Below are 22,527 nucleotides of genomic sequence, written 5' to 3'. Positions count from 1 at the left end.
GTGTGTGTGTGTGTGTGAGAGAGAGAGAGAGAGAGAGAGAGAGAGAGAGTGTGTATGATAACAGCAGTACTGCAGCTTTCGTCTGACTGTCTACTCGGGTGAATCATCCTCCAATATGGATTCTCCAGGTTCTCCTCCAAGCGATCCCCATGGGGCTTTACCAGCCAGACCCACACAGGTGTCCATCAAACAGGAGGTGCTAATGGCTGATAATGGCTGATCTGTATCGCAAGCGTGGGCTGGAATGGAGAATGAGGAGGGGGGAGAAGAGGTACACGGTGTCTGTGTTTCCCTCAAAAGACCCCCAGACACTCCAAAACAAACCCACAGCATTCATAAACACAACAGTGTGTTTTTAAGACTGACATATAAGTATGAGAAGTTTGAGCTGTCAGGACACCCATAATTCTAGCTGCTCAGAAAAGCAAACCGCTCTTAAGGCTGGGACACACCAAGCCGACTTCAAAAAACTAGCGGTGACGAAAGCCAACGGTGTTGTCGTCTCGTGTCGGACCAAAAAGCTGCGCTCGAACACACCGCACAGACTAAAGCCGACGGCAAACTAACATGTGCGTACTGTGCATGCGTGAGAGGAATTAACTGTCTATTTCAGCAGCTATCAATAGTATATATTCGTCATTCAAAAGGAGAAACCGAAACAAAGATATTCAAGATAAACGCAGATATACGAAACGTAAACAAAGCAGCGCTTGCTTACCATTTTGAATATCAGTAACGCTGATAACTTTAATCATTTTAAGCGGCTTATGTTGTTATGAAAACATTCGCGTATTAGAATGATTGGGAAAGATCACCATTTAAGTGCTCGTTTTCATCACTTTCGCTGTAATTCTCGGGCGATGACTCGTTCTCTAAACTGAACATCCAATCAGAGTTCTCCCTCTCGCCAACGGCCCCGATTCAATCTGCCGCCGACAAGTGGAACACACCAAACAAACTAGCCGACCGTCGCTCGCCTTTGTCCCAGCCTTTACTGTTTCTGTGCAGTACGTGCACAGATTTTCTGTTAGCTTAGATAAGTACTGTATCCCACAATGCAATGCGTTTAACCTAACCTCAAATTTGCAGTGTAAATTGACTGTGCACACAAAATCAGACTGATCAAAATAAATGATTATTTCCAGTGCAGTGAATGCACTAAAATAATAACTGTTACTTTTGACTTCTCTTTCTCGGATAATTATTTGATTGGAGTAGATTTTTAAATATATTATATACACTTAAAATCACCCAAAAATGAAAATTATGTCATTAATTACTCATTCCCATGTCATTCCAAAACCGTAAGACCTTCTTTCATCTTCAGAACACAAATTAAGATATTTTTGATGAAATCCAAGAGCTTTCTGACCCTGTGTAGACAACACATTAAAATAGCGATTGCAAATTTCTAGAAAATACATATAAATTTAAACATAAAATTAATGATACAAATATTTATATATGGATTTATACAGTATATTTTTATTGTATGTGAAAATTGATACTATTTTGATTTTTTTTTTTTTTTTTACAAAAACTTGTCCAATCAAATGAGTAAACAAAGATTACAATATTTGAAATGTATATATTAAAAGTATATTCAAATTATAATTTTTATATTTAGAAATTATATATATATATATTATTTCTAAATATAAAAAAATAAGTTTATATAGTATATAATTTATCATTGCATATCACATTTTAATATTGCATAATGTTTCACATACTATGCTGTAAACCTTTACAGACTAATCTCAGATGCTGCCCCACATCGTAACGTCTAGAAATGTTTGCTGCAAAAATCTGACAAGCATTTATTTAGGAGCCTCACTCAACATCGTCACCTAGACCAAATGTGTTTCTTTGAGAGACAATGTGAAACACACAGGTAGCAGGCACGTGTCGAGGTGTACCCTATGCGACACAGAAGTGAAGCCACTTTGGATTTCTTAGATGCACTCATGCAAAAAAAGAAAAAAGAAAAAAGAAACACAGCCAGAGGCAACAGATGAGTCTTGTAAATCCCACAAGGCGTACAGGAGGAAAAAAAAGTGGGCTGAGAAAGTGCTGAAAAAGGTGTTAATAAGCTTCCTTTACATAGCAGACATGAAAATCTGTGAGCAGCATGAGACGTTCGTACTTACACATGAGGGACAAGTTCACTAAACAGCTGTACCACTTTTGTACCTGACATTGCAGATTCATTTAACTAGATTCTAAATGTGCGACTGTACGTGAGAGAAGGCATTGTCTTTATTTTCAACTCAAATGCTTCCTTTCTACTTAAATGACTTCCTAGATCATTCAAATACGTTCAGCACAGGTGCTACAACAACGCAGGCAACGTGTGTGAATAAATGATGCAATTCATGCTTTGTGAACTTCCTGTGTTTGTGTGCCATTCTAAAGGAGAAGAGAGAACTGAGAGTCAGAATTAGAAGAATAAGAATAGAGCAGGGGTGGGAGAAACCGGGATCATTCGTTTAATGCGGTGTCAGCCCAGGCATGTGTCCTGACAGACCCCTGACTGGGCGAACAAGACAGAGGCCCTGTTAAAAATAACTTCCTCCGTCTCGATTTCTTTCCCTTCATCCCAGTTAATGCCTAAAATGGATTTGAAAGCAAAGAGAGGAGAGAAGAGGAATTGTCACATCTGCACGCTGTGTGTGAATGAGATTCATATCAAGAGCTTGCTGTGTAAATATCTGTTATTATTTGTAAAGAACGATCAAAGTGTTCAGCTATGAGCTGCTGAAAGCTACACGGGGCTGGGAGAAATACGGAATATTTCACAATGTGCCTGCAATGATTTCATAAATATAAAACAAATTAATATTGATTGATTGATTTATCAGACAAAATGCATATATGCCATAAAAGTGACATTTATTACAAAACAAAAAAAGACAAAAAGCTTGTTGTTTTTTTTTAACTACAGTTGTACATCTACAAATATTTCATAAAAATTTAAGCTCTTTTAAAATCATTGACTTTTTTTTTTTTTTCATTTGAAAGGAAATAAATAAAATGTATTTATTTATTTCACACACACAAATTGAAAAATACATTTGCATATTCAAATGTATATAGCATTATATAAAATGCATATATCCCATAAAAGTGACATTTATTACAAAAAAAGAAAATCACTTATTTTTACTTACAATTATACAACTACAAATATTTTCATTAAAATTGAAGCTCATTTAAATTCAAAATGAATGTTTATTTAATGAATAAACAAATAAATAAATAATAGCTAGGCAGAGGCCAAATGACAAAGTGAAGGTATGAGAGACCAAAAAGGAGAAAGAAAAAGAAACCCTGTGACAAATCCAATTTCAAAAGGCCAGGCAGACGGCATCCGGACAAAGCCAGATTAGTATTAGTTATATCATCCGCGGCACCAGATCCATCAAGTCCAACGGTGGAAGTGAGAAGAGGCCAGCCAATTCCCTGCCTTCCTCGGCCCTCTCGCTCTGCTTGTCATCATTTCGGGCATTTTCACACTGGCTTTCTCTGCCTGAAGCCACCGGGGGTTTGAAAAGACGAACTTTTCATGTTGAAATTTTCAACCCGAGTCAACCTCGCATTCTGAGTAGAAAATGTAAGCCTGTGTTGGCCTGGCCTGAACTTGAGCTGAGGAACTACAAGGGCCCAGAGAATCACATTTGGATTAGTTACTTTATGATAAATGTGTTTGATCACAAATTCTTCTGACCCTCTTGGAAAAAGTGGCTCATTGAATATATGAAGCTTAAACAACAAAAAACAGCACAGCAGTTCAGAAAGACTTACTCCCATCAGGCATGAATGAAGGGTTCTCCAGTTAATATAGTTGCACTCGTATGTTTACACATACCTTATTCAGCATCGGGGGGGAAAAAAAACATTTTTACATTGTGGGGGATTATTTTGTCTTGTGGGTCAATGACAAATATGGATGATGATAATAATAATAAAAAATTAAAAGATCTAGCTAAAATGTAAATGACAAGTTCTTAGAAAATGTTTTTATGTCACTGTGATATTTAAAAAAAATAGCATTTAAACAAAAATGTTCATTCAATTAAAACCACAAATTATTGCTTTTTTATTTTTTAAATAATTAATTTAAAATAATACCAAAGATAGACTAGTTTATCTTTTCCCAAGAATTGCAGTCTTTTAATTAAAGTTTTTCTTTATAAAATCTCTGAATAGTTACCTGTACATTTTTGACAAAATATATTATTATAGAAGTTGAAAACATCATATGTATTTAAATCATTGTATTATTGAATAACTTAATAAATCCTACCTAAAAACAAAAACAAACAAACATTGACATAATATCTATTAGGTTAAAGAGTTTAACTGATAAATGAAAATAATTCATAAATGAAAATAAAATTTAAAGAAAGAAAAGCAAGCAAGCAGATTTTTCAAAGGGAATGTAAACTAATATAGCAAGGCTATATTTTTACATCTAATTGTAGGTAGGTGCAAGTTAGTTTCTGTTTTCCTCTCCCCTGTTGTGGTGGGTTTCTGTGGCACCCAACCCTCATTCCCTGCAGAAGGGTAATAAACGCTCTCAGCCTGCTGACAAACCACCAGCCATCTGACACAACACACATTCAACAATGAATCAACACTCCAAGCACAAAGCATCACCCCGCATACACGTCACCCACCCACCGTGGATTCACACTCGCTGAAGTGAGCATCGATCCTTTATTGGAACTCAATCAGGATTACTGAAGCATAAGAGTCCACGGCGCTGATGTTTGTTAAAAAAAGCTTAGCTTTTGATTCTCAAGAGCCAAACCAGAGGGGGCAGTGCTTCGGTTCCATTTCTTTCAAGTATTTCAAGGTCAGCAAACTGATGCCAGTCTAAACTGAACAGGATAAGAGCCATGAAAAAATGGTAAATACACAAACCCCCCTTAAATATTTCATGAGGAAAAAATATATATTTTTTGCCATTTCATTTCCATACAGAAGTCCTAAAGAATTAAACACAGTCTGTTTAATTCATTTTATTTATTCATTTTTAATTGTATTTACTTCAAATAAAGATATAATGTATTAGCAGTATTTTAATTTAATATCTACATTTTAAAATCTTCAATAGGGTAAATGCTGTTTCATATGCTTTTTTCCAAAGTTTGCATTATTATTAAAAAAAGTCCTCAAAAAATAAAACATACAATTCCCACAACAATTATGCTATCACCACCTATAATATATTAAAAATAGATATTGATATACAAAAATAAATATAATTAAAATTATTTTTGGAGGAAAACAACAACAACAATTTGTATTATTAAATAAATATTATTAAATATTCATTTATAAAATAATATATAAAACACTGTTAATGCAGTATATTACAGTATGTATATAAATACACACAAGTTTTTCAGTTTAATACTTATAACATATCATAACATATGTATAAGTATTAAACTGAAAAGTAAGTGTATAAGTAAATAAATAAATGAATAGAATGTAAATGAATAAAAACAAAATGCAAGTGAAGCTAAAAACAAAAACAAAATGCAAGTGAAACTGATACACAAACCCAAAAAGAAACAGTAACTATATAAATCAAGATACACATACTGTAAGACCATGTGTGTCCGTAAGGAACGAAGAGGTGTGGGACGCGGCAGGGCAGAAAAAGACAATCAGTTCCAGGCGGAGAGTGTGAATAACTCTCTTCCACCACTGTAACTGCATTGTCACTCAGAGCGAGGAGCACAAATGCATGTTAGCTGCCACAGAGAGACAGCGGACATGTTAACAGAGCAGCGAGGACAGGCCTGAATGCAACAAGAGAACCTCTACTCCACTGTCTTCATGGGTTATTTCCACAAACAGCCTCTGCCCTTTGTCTCTCAGAGAGACATGCGAGAAATTGCCAAACATGGATCCGCGCACACACAAACACAGAGAGTCCATCCATCATTGTAGCTGAAAGATTTGATCACGAGGCGTGGAGTCAGACTAGCATAATGCATACACTAGCGCCACATTAGCATTCAGATTTGTTTGTCAGCACGGAACGAAGACATATAGATGCATGTATAAACACAAAGTATTAGTCATTTTTATCATCTCAAAAGCGACTAAACTTCTTTTTGTTTATATTGGTTTTGGTGGTAGATTAGGGTTTGACTAAGTTTCCTGCACCAAGGGACTACCCACATTTGAACCACTAACATTTGCAAACGGAATGTAGTTCCAAAACTGTAAAAGTAGATCAGCAAGGGCAAGCGGAGGACGTACAATTGAAGTCAGATTGAAATGCCAGAAAATGTTATACTGAAACTGGTTGAATACTGGTTGTCTGACTGAATTTTTATGTGTATATATATATATATAAACAACTGTTCAAAGGTTTGGGTAAGGTTTTTAAGAGTCTCTCATGCTCACCAAGGATACATTTATTTGATCATAAATACAGAAATACAGTTACTGTTAAATATTACAATTTAAAATAACTTTTCTATAAAGGTAATTTATTCCTATGATGATGAAGCTGAATTTTCAGCAACATTACTCCAGTCTTTGGTTTCACATGAAATCATTCTAATGCTAAATTGTGGCACTGTAGTATAAAATAAAATATACTATTTAATATGATCACACCTGAAAACAGCTATGAATAATAGTTTTGATGAATATAGGTATTATATTAAAATACTGTTAATAAAATATATTAAAACAAATCATCAATAGGCAAATATATAAATAATATAAATAGTATGTAAAAGTTGCCAAAGTTGCAAAAGTAACTGAAGTTAAATCATAGCACTCTGATTAAAGTACACTCACATTATTACTACAATTACTACTAAAACAGATCATTCCTACTTTAATCACCGCCTACAACATTCTACAGTTCCAAGTGATGCTATTCATCTGTGTCAGCCATTATTGAAACTCTATTGGTAACACGTTGCTATAGTAAACAACATGTAAACAAAAGTTTTAAAGACTTAACTGCTTGCACTGCAGCTTACAAACAAGCCAAAAAGACAATCTTCCAACGCACTCCAGCTCTATCTTCCAAACTTTTTCTCATGCAGACTAGGCACTCATGTCCCAAATTCACCCTTCAGAAACCATCTGATGAACTGCAGCAAATGGCAGAATGGTGTTGTGTGTTTGCCGCCATCATTGTGCAGTGAAAACCAGTGAGTTTTAAAGGAATACTTAGACACAAGGACAAAAGTGGACAAGGTTTTCCTCTTAGCAAACCACCAGTAGGTTATTTTTTTCTCTCTTCTGAAAGGTATTCACAAGTTTTCACACCAGCTCTCACATAAGGTTTTTGGTCACCTTTTCTATCAGTAATACTTCAAAGATGACTAAGTAGAGCTCATCGGGCATGAGCTACCCTAACCTAGCCCTCATCAAATTGAACTTTGACCTCCAAGTGAAAGCCTGCTGGTTTTCTCCAGGGACTATCCCAGTCTACTAATGAAGGCTAATCAAATCCTTCATCCATCTGATTAGCATTAACAACTCTGTCTGTCTGCTTGTTAACTCATTAGACTCGTCAATTTCCTCCCAGATTCACTGGAATGTGAAAAATATCCCATTACACTTCAGCGCTGTCAAATAAATCAACATTTCAAATATTTATCTGACTTCAATCAAACATCAATCTGTAAAAGTCCATAATTAGTTGCTTATGCATTAGAATCCTTACAGTATCCATCTATTTGTCTGTCAACCCAGTTCTATCTTCTCAAAAGTTCTCGAATGTGAACGTCCTTGAATTTGTGTCCCTGGCGGCAATGACCCCGGTCTGGTTGGAGGGTTGTGGGATGCTGCTCAAGTTAATGTTCACTCACAGATGGATTCCCAATTCTCTCTATTGAGCCATGAAGGTGCTACGTGTCGCCTGTCACCCCAGCCAAAACGCACCCAGAGCAGAAAATTAGCACGAGCCACAGCTTTCCCTCGAGGTACAAGAAAAGCTGGCAAAACTTCTTGAAAGGCAGAACTCTTGATGGAAAGAGCGCACTCTGAGTTCATAACAAAATTTCCATCAGGACAACCAGACGTTTTTATAAATAGAGGAAACCATGAAACAACCTCCTGCTGATACTCGATGGACCTCAAATAAATTAGTTTGAGCACCTTTAATGCGTCCCAGTCAATGATCGAAAAACAGCTGGGATTTAAATGTCCAATATCAAATAAAACTGTTTGAATCGTATATCTGCTGTAACCTCTCAGTCTGTGACTTTCCACACTGCCTCACAATTTCCTTCTGGCTGATGGTTATTCCTCCTGACTAGATTCCACTTTATCGATCAGCTAAAGGGCAGTGGCAGCCTCTCCCATAATGCAACGCGGAAGTGAAATGGCTGTCTCTCTGAAACAAACATACTTGGAGCCTAAGAGCACAAAATAATTTTGTCTTTGTACAATATCATTCTTCCCTGTTGAAAAAAAAAAAAGAAAGAGAAAGAAAGAAAAAGCATATGCTGGTTAGGTATATTTTGAAGCATGGCTGCTGGTTTGAGCTGGTCCTTAGTTGGTCATGAGCTGTTTCTAAGCAACATGCTCAGGACCAGCTCGTAAACAGTTTACAACCAGCTCGTGACCAACTAAGGACCAGCTTAAACCAGATAACATGCTTGAAAACATACCTAACCAGCATTTTTTTTATTTTTTTTATTTCCAAAAGGGTTATATGCCCTGCAAACAAGCCTGCACTGGCCCTTTATGGGCCCACTTAGGGCTAGCCTATGCACCCCCAGCGGGCTTCCAGCACAGGGCCCCTGAGAATTTGCTCATTGGCAAAACGTTGGCCCCTTAGTGCTGGTCATGCATGGGCAGCCCTCACTTAGCGCTCCCACACAGGGCCCACACTATTAATAAACAATACGTCTGTTTCACTATCAATACTTTCCAGCTATTATAACCTAAGTCTTTGGGAAAAACAGTTATTATACATCTGAAATGGATGCATTTACCACATAACTAATGTCTGTATTGTCAAAAATGTACAGTAGTCAAAGGGATTTCAAATCAATTTATTAAATACAAAATAGAATATAAATACATTGTCTTAAACTCTTAGCATCAATCCAAACATAGGCCATACATACATGTAACATCTCTGCAAAAAAACATCAACTCCTTACTTTAGACTGAGATTGAAATGACACATTTCTCAACCAGGACACAGCACAATGTGCTCAGCACATAGACTGTAAAAAAGATGGACAACGCATCTCCGCTATAGAAAAGTGAAGCGAATACATCTCAGTATGGCCGCTGCCATCTTGAGTAAATGACGTCATTTGGAGCCCGAGTCTGCGCAGTAGAGATTCGTTTGGAGCCCGAGTCTGCGCAGTAGAGATTCGTTTGGAGCCCGAGTCTGTGCAGTAGAGTCGTGAGGTGGAGCCACGGAATCAAACTCCCGCCCAAACTCTCGCAGAACCAATCAACCATAACGACACGCCCCGTTTTTATAGCATCAAATTACTAGCTAAAATCAAACATATCACAAAAACGAACATTTGAACATATATCAGCGTGATAACAACTACCTTAAATGACCAAAACCATATTTCGGAAAATTGTATTGGAAGTGTAATTTTTTTTATTTTGACTGAAGTCCCATTCGTTTACATGGAGAGGGCGGGGTTTATGACCTGTACTGCAGCCAGCCACCAGGGGGCGATCAAAGAGCCCGCAGCTTCACTTTTAAGGATGAGTGAGACACACCTGGCTCAGCAGGTGAGCCATGCTGGCTACTGCTGCTTGTTATTGCTACTCTCTCTTCTTGTAATGTTTTGAAATGCAATAAAAAAATAAAAAATAAATAAAAAATAAATAAATAAATAAATAAAAAAAAATAAAAAATAAAAACTCTCTCTTCTTCTTCTTCTCGGTTTTTAATGGCGGCTGGCAACCAACGTAAATAGGTGCATTACCTATTATTATAGGTTTACCTAGGCTTTATTATTTACTTCACTTGACCATTTTAAAACCTTACAATTTAGCTCCTGAATTCCATTTTCCCTTAATTCTTCTATCAGTTTTCCTCTTTCTTGTTCACACTTCCTACATTCAATAAATACATGAGGTATTGTTTCTTCTTGCTACTCTCTCTACCCATATGGCTTTAATTAAGGAAACCTAAAACACCCTAGCACCCCTAGTGGTAAGGAAGAAAACTGCCCACAAAATTATTATTAACAGGCTCATGTCTGTTGCACCTCAAATATGACTCGTGAGACCCACTTTACAGCAGAGTTTAGTTCCAACTTTTATCAAGCTCACCCAACTGTGATTTTCTAATGATCCTAAAGACATTGATTAGCATGCTCAGGTGTGTTTGATTAAGGTTAGAACTAAACTCTGCAGGAAAGTGTATCTCGTGAGCCAGATTTGTGGATCCCTGGCCTATGTGAAACAACAGGTTCTGAAAAGGTGTCTTTTGGTTTGAGCCATTGCAGTTCAATTGAGTGGCTAAAGAATGGCCAGTCAATGATGTTTGTATTCTCCTAGTTGCATTACGGGGCTGACTACACAAAAACCTGCATGGGCCCAAAGGTACAAAAGTTGCTCTGGGCCCGAACGGGCTGGCCCACACTGGGCCATCATTGGATTAATGTGGGCAGTCCCATAGTGTGAGCCCACGGTGAGCCCAAATCTGTGGGCCTCGCCTGTTTAAGCCTGCACTGGACCTGTTTAGGTTTGGTGAATTTCAGACGGCATTTAGAGGCTTTTGCATCTGAACTCTTCATTTGTAAATATTAAAAAATGTATTTAGTATTTCAACTATTGAAATATTATTTAATATTTTGTAATGTTTGCTATAAAAGTACGTCGAAAAAAGCATGATCTATAGGTTTAAAACTACTCAATTAACTGGTTAGAATGTTAGAACGTAAATAGTCTCAGCTTCAGACGTCATGCCCACAGACCGTTGGCTGAACGTCTGATGCATATGGCACACAAAAGTGGAAACACTTCAGGAGTTTCGAAGTCGTCATTGGATTGGTTGAATTATACAGGATTTCCGGGAGATGTGTGTTCTTTACGCGAGTTCTTAAACGTTCCTTCTGGAAACAAAGGTGCTGTGACGCCAAACCCTCTCACGAAAGAAGAAAGCCGTCATGTTTACAACTGTGACGACGAGCGCTTATCAGGATCAACTAATCGCTATTTATTTTCAAAAGTATGTGAAATATTTAAAGTTCGCAATAGAAGAGAGTTTTACACACTGGTCTGTTATTGTGGCGACATTTCCACGCCCCGAAACGTGACGATGAATGAAACGAACTGTGATTGGTTGTTTGACATGTCGGTCAAACGGCCTCATGGGCGGGCCTTGGCCAATGAAAGCTGCCATGGTTTCCAGACCTTCAGCCATCAGCCTCAGGGTCTGGCTACGCGAGACTACAACGTAAGCAACCTGGAGGTATCTAATAACTTTAATTTCAATTAATACTTCCTAAATGACATAATTTGATGAGTATACCACCATTTCTGACATTGTTTTTAATTAAAGTGAAAAAAAGCATGCATACACAGAAGGGAAACTTTACGTATGAAGGAAAAATCCACTCTAAACAGCATCAGCTAAAAATAACCTGTGAAAGTTGTGGTCAATTTCACCCATCTGGCGTGGAACTGCAGCGGGAACTAATAAAGTACGCCACTAAAGCACACACTGCCACATTTCAGGCGGCGAGTGCCCTCTCTCCAAAACAAACAACTCCCCTCCCACCCCGACTACGCCATATCCTTCAACCACACTCGCTTTGATCTTCATTATATTTCCATCTGTTTCACATCTGGGTCTCTTTAAAGACGAAGCGAAGGACATATTAATGCAATATAGAAGCACAGTACCCGTGCCAGGTCTAGCCACTGAATGTTTTCACTCCCACTCCCCGAGACTGTGGCTTTATTTGTTCTCGTAAAAATGGAGTTTGAGAAAGCTATAAATACACACACATGCACTGCTGGTTATCTGTATTCGATGTGGCATTTTGAGCTCGGGATGTGAATCTCATTTGAACTACTAGTTAACAGCCCTGAGTCGCTGGAGACTGTGGCCCCTTATAAAACCATGCGCAGTGTGTGTTCCACCATAATCGTGGTTATTTGTCTCTGAGATAGAGAGAATATGGGACACGCTGACCTCTATCCGAGGGTCTCTGCTGCTGCCCAGAGGGCAAACGGAATGACATCATACACCGTGTGTGGCTCTGTGTGGCCAAGGTCTCTGCAAGGAAATGATTTTCAGTCTTTTAGGTGGACGACGATTCTAACTTCATTAAGTGTCCCGTCCGGGCCTCAGAAATGATTTCTGAGCAATGTCTTTGAGTAGGGATGTAATGGTATTATCAATATCGTGGTATTGCGATAGCAAAACTGTCTCGATATCATCGTGGTCACATGACATTATGAAATGATTGGACAAAAAGGGTAGTTTTTTTGAATATATATAAACTTCTTATTCTAACATAAAAGGGTGTTTAAAGTTGTGTTTTGGGCCATTATGCTTTGGCAGAGTCTCTGTCAAACGAACTAAAACCAAAAGCACAATATGGCTTAATCCCTTCAAGTCCGTTTTCGCTGTGCGTTTCAAAGGAAGCACACACTTTGTTCAGGCGATCAGTTCGTGATCCTGTGTTTTCTGCATGTCAGAACGGCTCCGTTCACAGTGAATGAATGCAATGAACTCATTTATTTCATTATTTCAATGTTTAGCGCATGTTTGGGAACGCAGCGGCCACCAGTTAGGCTTTATTTTCATGGCAGATGATTACAGAGTTTCACTAGATTTGTAATGAGGCGTGTTTTTGTAAGCCTGTTTTCATTGAAGCTAGAGTTTTCTTTCAAAATAAAAGCTCTACTGCCGTTTCCACCAAAATAAAACCTATAAAAAATGTAATTTAGACTGAGACAGTATACCACAACTAAAAAGAGGGCTGAGTCCCCTTTAAAGTTCAGGTACAAGTCAAATCACTGACTTTCTTCAGACGTAGGTTTTCTTAGTTAAGAACATGGGTTGGAGCTCTTAATTTTGAACTCTCAAAGTGCATTAGATAGAATAACTTAACTTTAAAATGTATAAAAAAATAAAAATCTTAATAAATATCTTAAATATTGTTCCATAGACTTTATAACGATATTTTGATATTGTTACATCCCTATCTTTGAGGCAAACGTTTGATATTTATTGATATTTTTAAAAAAAACAATAAAGACACTCTGTGTGATTCTAGCCTAAAAAAAACCCTTTTAAGCTTGTTTAGAACAAGGCAAGCGTAATGCAGTACATTCCCGGAGAAGAGTGCATTCCCATCTCTCCTTGTAGATTAGGTGTGCTGCCACACACTGCCGTGTGTGTTTGGACTGAGGGAGATGAGCTGGAACGCCGTAATAGACTAAGCGCTCATGGATCTGCTGTGAGAATAGCGGCACAGTTTACAATTGTGTGGTGATCGAGTGCTTTAAAATGATTCTTTTAGTGTGGGCCACAGCAAGAGTACTAAATTCACTTTTCCTACACTCGCTAATGGTAGGTGAATTGAAATGATAAAAATAGAAAGATATAAACAAAATATATATGAAGACATGAAAAAACAATTGCATATAACTGAATTGTAATATTAAAATATTTATAAAAGCATAATATAATATAATATAAATGTATAATAATTTAAATAACTATTCAGCTGTATAGATGTAGCTATTCAATATATTTAATTGAATATATTTATAAAGTTTAATAATAAAATATAACATAATAATTAAATTTAATTCATATGGCTATAAAAAGCTATAAAAGTATAATGCATCCATTATATTTAAATATTTATAAAAAAATATCTATAAAAGCATAATAATATATTACAGAGTTTTAGTGAACATTCATTCATTCATTCGCTTGCTTGCTTTAGTAGCTCAATGCAAAGAATATTTCACATTGCTACAATAATATAATATGTGTCATGCTAGAGACAAAAGGCATCACACATAAATGATGGTCAATTTTCCATTGAAGTACAAGTTAGAAGACAGTGAAAATGGCGCGACAGATGCTTTGTATAGTAAATAGTTTTGTCTTTGTTTTGAATTGATCGCATCTCTCACATGTCTGAGTCAAGATTGTCACGCTTACGGTTCGATTTAAACTTTATATTGCCGTTCCTAACAGAGTTACAAGCACAACACAAGTAACTCAATTTTATTATCTCACCAAAGACAAATTTATTAACTTGTCGAGCATTACTTTTGGATCCAGCTACAGCTTACAGTCCCTTCTTTTACGTGCGTATGTGCGCGTAAAAAAAGAGGCTGGGGCTAGCTGCTCTGTCAAATCTACTTCATTACTGTACACGGTCACCTCCAGCAGACTGAACACTCCTCTCCCCGAGCAGCAAGGATGTGAGCCTGTTTACTCAGCAGATGAGATACGAAGATATTGATTCAGAAACACAAAGAAAAATGCTGCAAAAATATGTCTAACATATAAAAGTCAAGGAGAATCCAGAGAAAAGCAGCCATATATTTTCACTCCTCTGAGACGACTGGAGGCTTTATTGAAGCGCAAAATACTTGTGCTCATCAGTGGGAGAGAAAACAATATTTCTCCCCAGCCGTTGCATCAGCCTGCACTGCTAGAGACAAGCCTATTGTTTAAAAAAAATGCCACGATATCCTTTACGAGGCAGACGGCATTTGGAGCCATGAATCAGAGCTGATGAGAGTCAGAAAATGCAGAGATTTCCCTGAGAGGATTAGAGGCACATAATGGAGATTATCTATTTAGAAACTCCTACGAGCTGAAGAAAAAAGTATGGGGGATACTATACAGGCTTGTTCAGATAAACAGCTTTAGAAATTATACTTAGCTTATGGATATGTGTTTGTGTGTTTCATCGTAATGTGTACTATACTGCCAATGCCATATTAAGATATGAAAAATAAAACAAACAACAACAAAAATTAAAAAAAGGGAGAAGGCTGTGATTGGTTGAAACATAGGTCAGAGGAGGGGCCTAATAAAAGTTATATCATTAGCACAAAAATCTCATGGGATTGAAGTAGAATTCCAATGGACCAGCTTAATTACTTTTATTTGGGGCAGTTCCGTTACATTTTGGAGTTACTTGTGTCTCAGAATGTAAATTAAGGACCCGTTTATTTGGGCCACTCGGGTGGGACATCTGACCAAACTGCTAATAAAGTAACACATACTGTGGCTATGTTTGGAACAGCATACTAGCATACATTTATTTCACATACATGTAAAAAAGCAATGGCACCAAATTATATATTTGTGTTCAGTTTGGGTCACTGAGTAAAAATTAAGTGTTCTTATTTCCTCCAGTATGAGCTCCATATTCTGCTATAAGATAATATGATATAATGACATATCTGATGTATAGACCAAACAGACCAGTTCGGTGCAAACAGTAATGATGTTTTTGTGCGCAGAGCCTATCTGGTGGCAGAAAATGACAGTTTTTAAGTAGCAGTCTATGGAAGCCATAAAAAAGGCAAATTGGAGTTTATATTTAAAAATTCTGACTATTTTCACAATTCTGAGATTATATCTGACAGTTCTGATAAGGAAAAACAACTCGTCATTCTCTCTTTTCACCTCGGCTCAGAGTCATGAGTTTATATCCCTGACTTCTGGCTTTTTTTCCTCAGAACTGACAAACTCGCTATTGTTGCGTTAAATCGAGTTATAAAGTCCGAACTATGACATGTAAACTTGCATTTGCGAGAAAAAACAAAAATTCTCTTATTCCATAGATTTTACCCATTTCCCTCCACTTGTTACCAGTGATTTTCTGACACCACTATGCACACGTAACTGTGACTTCTACTCCAAATTGGTTTATATGATACTTTTTTTTTTTTTCCTTTTGTGTAAAGGTTCAATAAACTGTTCCATTAAAAAAAAAGGGTAATGTGACAACTGTTAGAAATATTTACCGCTGTTTAATCCACACTGCTTCACATACAATTTTTTATTACGTGCAGCGTTAATTGCATACTAGTAGGCAATAGGCAGCGTGCAAGTATTCCATTCCAAACAGCCATTTTCTAGCAGAATATTCAACAAAAAAAAAATTAGACTTTAAACTAGTCAGTAACAAATTACACAAAAGCACACAAGTCACAGAGGGGGGCAAACTTACAAGGAAGCACTCTGCCTCTGTGGACAACATTGATCAAGTCTTTAATTCTGATTAACAGCCTGATTCATGCCCTTTGCTCGGTGCTAATTAGCAAGCACTAACAGAGTCAAAGCGGTGCCATTCAGCACAATAAAACGAAGAGGGCTCAAACAATTATGCACAGCAATTACATGTGCGATTCGAGCCCTGTCGGCATCAACAAGGTCAATGAGACAATGGCATCAGCCATATTAAACAAAGGCGAACAGAAATGACAGAAGGTGGATCATAACTCGGACGGCAGATTGATAGGGACCTTTATCACTTCGTTCATCAAATGATATTACGCAGGTCAATGTCGATGCAATCAGCTGCTCAGAAAGGGCATTTATGAAATTTCTGACATGGTAGCAACGGTGCCTAACAACCAATGCAATGTAACTCCAAAACATTTTAACAAGCTAATGATGAACAAACTCTGAATCTTAAAGTAAATATTTAAAGCTAGGGTAGGCAGCTTCTGGGCTACTAATGTCAAAAATAAAGCATGTTTTCACACAGCTTTTGAACTCAAACATGTTTCTGAAAAAATGCCTACTCTAGCTTTAACAATATTTTTATATATATATATATATATATATATATATATATATATATATATATATATATATATATATATATATATATATATATTTAATTTATCTATTAAATCATGCTTGCATATTGCAACTTGCATATAAACAACAACAAATATTCCAAACTGACGCATTCAATTTATCAAAAATGACAGTACTGCCATTTATAATGTTACCAAATAATTTTTTATTTCAAATACTTTCTGTTCATTAAAGAATGTGAAAAATGTATCCCAGTTTACACGAAAAAAATATTGAGCAGCACAACTATTTTCAACATTGAAATGTTTCTTGAGCAGCAAATCAGCATATATGATTTTCTGAAAGATCATATGACACTGAAGACAGGAGTAATGGCTGCTGAAAATTCAACCTTAATATCACATGAATAAATTACATTTTAAAATATATTAAAATAGAAATATGCTATTTTTAACTGTGATATTTCACATTACAGTTTTTTTTTTTTGCTATATATTTGTCCAAAAAAAAAAAAAACCCTTACAGACACCAAACTTTTAATGAGACCAAATTCAAACATGTATATAGGCTCTATATGTTGTGCACATTCACTAAACTAAATGTTTCTTACAACTGGCTTTTACAGACGGCTTTACTAATGGATGGTTGGCTAGATGATGGGTATAAGATGGATAGATGGATACATTTGAGCTCAACTGATTTTTTGGGGATATTTTAAGCCTCTAAATACACCCTTGGCAAAACAGACACAGCACCACATTACTAAATCTAGACTGATTTCAAGCATAAAAGGAAAATAAACCACAGCGACCGCTCTGTCAGAGTATGACCAGTGACCCTACGCCCACAAGCACCATACTAAACGCCTTCCATGTGAGCCGTGGACCTCCGTGATTGTGTTCCAAAACAAATGTCAATTAAAACACACTACCAACTGAAAGATAGCTGTGAAACTATTGGGGGAAAAGGAGACTTGTGTTTGAGTCTTCTCACAGTGTGTATGTGTGTGTGAGGGGGTTCGAGTATGCCTTGTTGCACACTCTGTCCACTCATCCATCACTCCCCAGAAACAGGTCTGCACTCTAATGAAGCCACAAGGGCAGACACGCACACACACACACACACACACACACACACACACACACACGCTTGCTTTTGTGAAAAGTGGGGACATCCCATAGGCGCAATGGTTTTTATACTGTACAAACTGTATGTGCTATTGCCCTACACCAACCCTACACCTAACCCTACCCCTTACAGGAAACTTTGTGCTATTTCAGATTTTCAATACACTCCATTCTGTGTGATTTATAAGCGTTTTGACATGTGGGGACATGGGGCAATGTCCTGAAAAGTCACCTTCTCCTTGTAATACCTATGTTATACCCTTGTCATTATACAAATGTATGCCCTCATTTGTCACAAAAACGCACGCACGCGCACACACACACACACATACACACCCTGTTTGGACCTCCAGTACTGCACCTCTGGAGGACAGCAACCTCAAGCCCCCTAAAAAATTCAGTGGCAAATACACGGATGAGGATCAAGTTGTTCTTTGTTCATCTGTGATTGAGGCAGTCCAGAGGCACGCCTGATCAGTTCCAGAGGAATGAAAGCTTATGGTTGCGGGTTTTCAAACAGCTCTAGAGCCCACAACAAATCCCTGGAAGGGGCTTCAGTTCTGGGTAATGTGAGTTACACTGGAGCAAGGGCACCCTGCATTTAGAGTGTGGTCATGGGAGGAGAAGAGAGTGAAACCGGCGTTCAGGCTGCCATGTCATCGCAGGCCCCCACCCCAAATTAGCTCTGTGTGGTTGGTGAGAGTTCATGGAAAAGAAATGCAGTCCAAACCCCAAGCATACCAACTCAAACTGATTTAGAAAACGAAAACAGAAAAGTTCAGGCCTCAAGCTCCAAGAGTTTGCTGGAAATGTCTGTTACATGCTTAAAAATAAAGGTTATTTGGTTCCATGAAGAGCCTTTAACACCAATTGAACCTTTTCAAAACATGATGCTTTTAAGAACTGTTTGCTAAATCCCAATTACAATTTTTAGATATTATTTATTAGGTGCAATTTGACACAGCTTGCTTTGTGAATTAGTCACAATGTAAGTCGAACTTTGAGAAGACGCTGTTGTTGAAGCCGGGGAGTTAAAAATCTACTGTATATCTCGCAAAACCAAAAACCTTTACTGTTACACATTTACTGTTACATAGTCATTTCAATAGGAATCCACATGAACAGGAATTTTGCGTGAAGGCGGAAAATTTCCCCATGCAGATTTTACTTGTCTCTCAATTGTGAACGGAGGTCTTACGGGTTTGGAACGAAATGAGGGTGAGTAATAAATGACAGAATTTTCATTTTTGGGTGAGCTAAACCTTTAACATGAATTTGTCACATTTACCAACAGAAAGCTGATATGTTTTGATATGGGGTGGGGGGGGATCCCTTAATTCGCAAAAAAGTTTCTGCGCTCACTTAAGGTGGTTTTTGTCTTGTGTGAAAAAGGGTCAATGTGAATTGTGGGCGATGGAAATGCATCATCCATGCTCATCAAAAAAGTCCTGTGACTTTGCGCAATGGGAGGGCATAACCTGATGAACCAGCAGACCGATCTTGTTGCACAGCATCTGAAATGGTGTTATGGTCATACTGAAATGCCCAAGCAAAGACTGCCATCAAAGTATTTCTGTATTATTGCCTCCCAGAACTGTTACACAACTGCGTTCCCAAACAGCAGGTCTCCACGAAAGCAATGACCGCTGTGTTTCGTCTGCTCGCTCTGAGGAACAAGTAATTTATTATATATGAAGATTATTATATTCAGTGGCTTCTCCCACTTTTCTTTGTGATATTTAGTGCCAGTTTATCAGGAAGTGATGTTTTTGTTTTCTTTGACTTGTCAGATGGAAACGATGCTTATTCGCAATGTTTTATGCAACAATCTAATTTTTCACTCAAGTTAAAGTCACAACTTTGGATGGAAACCTGGCTAGTGACTTCTGTTTGAACTGTGCTTTAAGCATGGCTACACCATCGACATTGACTTTTTTTTTTTTTTTTTTGAGATTTTGCCAAAATTTTGTTTCAGATATTTCAAAGGGTGCTAATGTGTATTTGCATTTGCAAGGCTTAAACGTCCATGAGCCTAACTGTGCAGGAATCTGGCCAGATCAGCTTTTTGTTTTCTTCACTTTCTGGAAGGAATTATTCTCTGTGGTGTTGAACTTCATTAACAGTCATTTCACACTGGTCACTCTTACTTTCCTACTTCCTTTTCTTTTTCTACCTCCTGAGGGGTAACTTTTGAGAGACACAAAACATTGCATCTGGCCATTTGGCATACTGTTTTGTTCTAATCATGGCATATTAATAACTCTATTCACTAACAGCACAGACTTTATAAACAAGTACATTCTGGGTTTATAAGTGTGACTTTGCAGTTATAAGTGATATGTCTCCATACAATACGTGAAAACAAAATACTTGCCAAAGTTTTTGAGTCTGAGCTTTTTGTTTAACACAGTGTTGGCGGAGCAAGGCTTAGAGGAAGAGGCACTGAGGGTTTTTTTTTTTTTTTAATAGAGACACAGGGAAGGGTCAGGAGAAAGGTCATTGCAATAAGACAGTGGACTGATAAGGTTTATCTGTGTCAAAGATTCATTATGGCCAGAGCTTCACAGGAAGGACCTCTTAGCTAGCTTTGCCACACACATACGCTTATGTGTTCGCCAAGACAGTCATGTACACACCAACACACAATTCACTAAGCGTAGGGTTCAAAACACCCAGCCCTTTGTCTACTCTGAACATAAAACACACACACTAAAACCAGAAAAAAACCCTCCCTGTTCAGCCTGAGAATGATGGCATTATGTACTGGCACAGCAACTATCAAATACCATTAAGCAGTGCAAACTGTTAAGTAGAAAAATACAGGTTATCAACACAATAGGATTTTTTCCCACATTCTCACTGAATGACCAATAGTGGAAGAAAAGAAGGAAATAATCACTACAGATTACCATGTGATGCTTCATAATGTGTTATTCAGTCTGTACCCACCTAGAAAGAAGAGAGTGAGAAGCAGGGTTAGTGATCATATACCAAGTAAGGACAAATTAAATAATGTAGATAAAAGAAACATTTGGCTTCATACATGAATTAAATTTATTGAGTTTTAAATACTTTGAGACTAAACTTGCACAGAGAAATGCACAGAGATTTACATAATACCAAACGATATCTGATATTTGCATTATAGTAATATTCAGTATGCAAATTACTGCAAAAAAAAAAGATGGCCAATCACATTCTAGTACGAAAACACCACATTGATGTCATCACTGATGGTACAAACTGGGATGCTTTAAAAAATAATAATAATAATTTATTTTTTGAGAATAATTGTATGTCCCATAAATGAATAAAGCACAAAAGAAACAACTTTGCTTTAAAGGGATCGTTCACCTTACAATGAGTGATCTTCAAATACGCACATTAAAGATTCTGTTTACCTTATTTGATGTGCTCTGTGCTCTAGAACTTAAAACAAAATCTGTTGATCATATAAAGCAATATTTTCTGTTTGCAAGACTTGGACTAATAATTATAAATAATTTGGATTACTTTTATGATGACTTTTAATGTTGATAAAATGAGAGAATATTAAAAATATCTTCATTTGTATTCCGAAGATGAGTGAAAGTCTTATGTGTTTGGAATGACATGAAAGTGAGCAAATGACAGATTTATTTATTTTTATTATTTTTTTTTACAAACCCGATTCCAAAAAAGTTGGGACACTGTACAAATTGTGAATAAAAAAGGAATGCAATAATTTACAAATCTCATAAACTTATATTTTATTCACAATAGAATATAGATCACATATCAAATGTTGAAAGTGAGACATTTTGAAATGTCATGCCAAATATTGGCTCATTTTGGATTTCATGAGAGCTACACATTCCAAAAAAGTTGGGACAGGTAGCAATAAGAGACCGGAAAAGTTAAATGTACATATAAGGACATATAACAGCTGGAGGACCAATTTGCAACTTATTAGGTCAATTGGCAACATGATTGGGTATAAAAAAAGCCTCTCAGAGTGGCAGTGTCTCTCAGAAGTCAAGATGGGAAGAGGATCACCAATTCCCGCAATGCTGCGGCGAAAAATAGTAGAGCAATATCAGAAAGGAGTTTCTCAGAGAAAAATTGCAAAGAGTTTGAAGTTATCATCATCTACAGTGCATAATATCATCCAAAGATTCAGAGAATCTGGAACAATCTCTGTGTGTAAGGGACAAGGCCTAAGACCTTTGTTGAATGCCCGTGGTCTTCGGGCCCTCAGACGACACTGCATCACTCATCGGCATGATTCTGTCATTGACATTACTAAATGGGCCCAGGAATACTTCCAGAAACCACTGTCGGTAAACACAATCCGCCATGCCATCTGCAGATGCCAACTAAAACTCTATAGGTAAAAAAAGAAGCCATATCTAAACATGATCCAGAAGCACAGGCGTTTTCTCTGGGCCAAAGCTCATTTAAAATGGACTGTTTCAAAGTGGAAAAGTGTTCTATGGTCAGACGAATCAAAATTTGAAGTTCTTTTTGGAAAACTGGGACGCCATGTCGTCCGGACTAAAGAGGACAAGGACAACCCAAGTTGTTATCAGCGCTCAGTTCAGAAGTCTGCATCTCTGATGGTATGGGGTTGCATGA

The 22,527-nt window shown here is 37.2% G+C and overlaps 1 protein-coding gene across 8 annotated transcripts in view; it reads right to left on the bottom strand.

Moving 5' to 3' along the window:
* The window catches only part of cadm2a (cell adhesion molecule 2a), a 423,456-nt gene that overhangs the window by 316,268 nt on the left and 84,661 nt on the right, over nt 1-22,527 (bottom strand). For 3 of the 8 annotated variants that reach the window (XM_058788806.1, XM_058788807.1, XM_058788805.1), the window contains one exon: nt 20,823-20,862. The exons of the other annotated variants lie outside the window; for them this stretch is intronic. The gene's annotated coding sequence lies outside the window, so the exon portion shown is untranslated. The remainder of the gene's footprint in view (nt 1-20,822; nt 20,863-22,527) is intronic. 8 annotated transcript variants of the gene reach the window in all.

This window comes from Onychostoma macrolepis, chromosome 10, assembly GCF_012432095.1.
Source record: "Onychostoma macrolepis isolate SWU-2019 chromosome 10, ASM1243209v1, whole genome shotgun sequence".
Lineage (NCBI taxonomy): Eukaryota > Metazoa > Chordata > Actinopteri > Cypriniformes > Cyprinidae > Onychostoma > Onychostoma macrolepis.
This window is presented reverse-complemented; position numbering and strand designations above follow the sequence as displayed.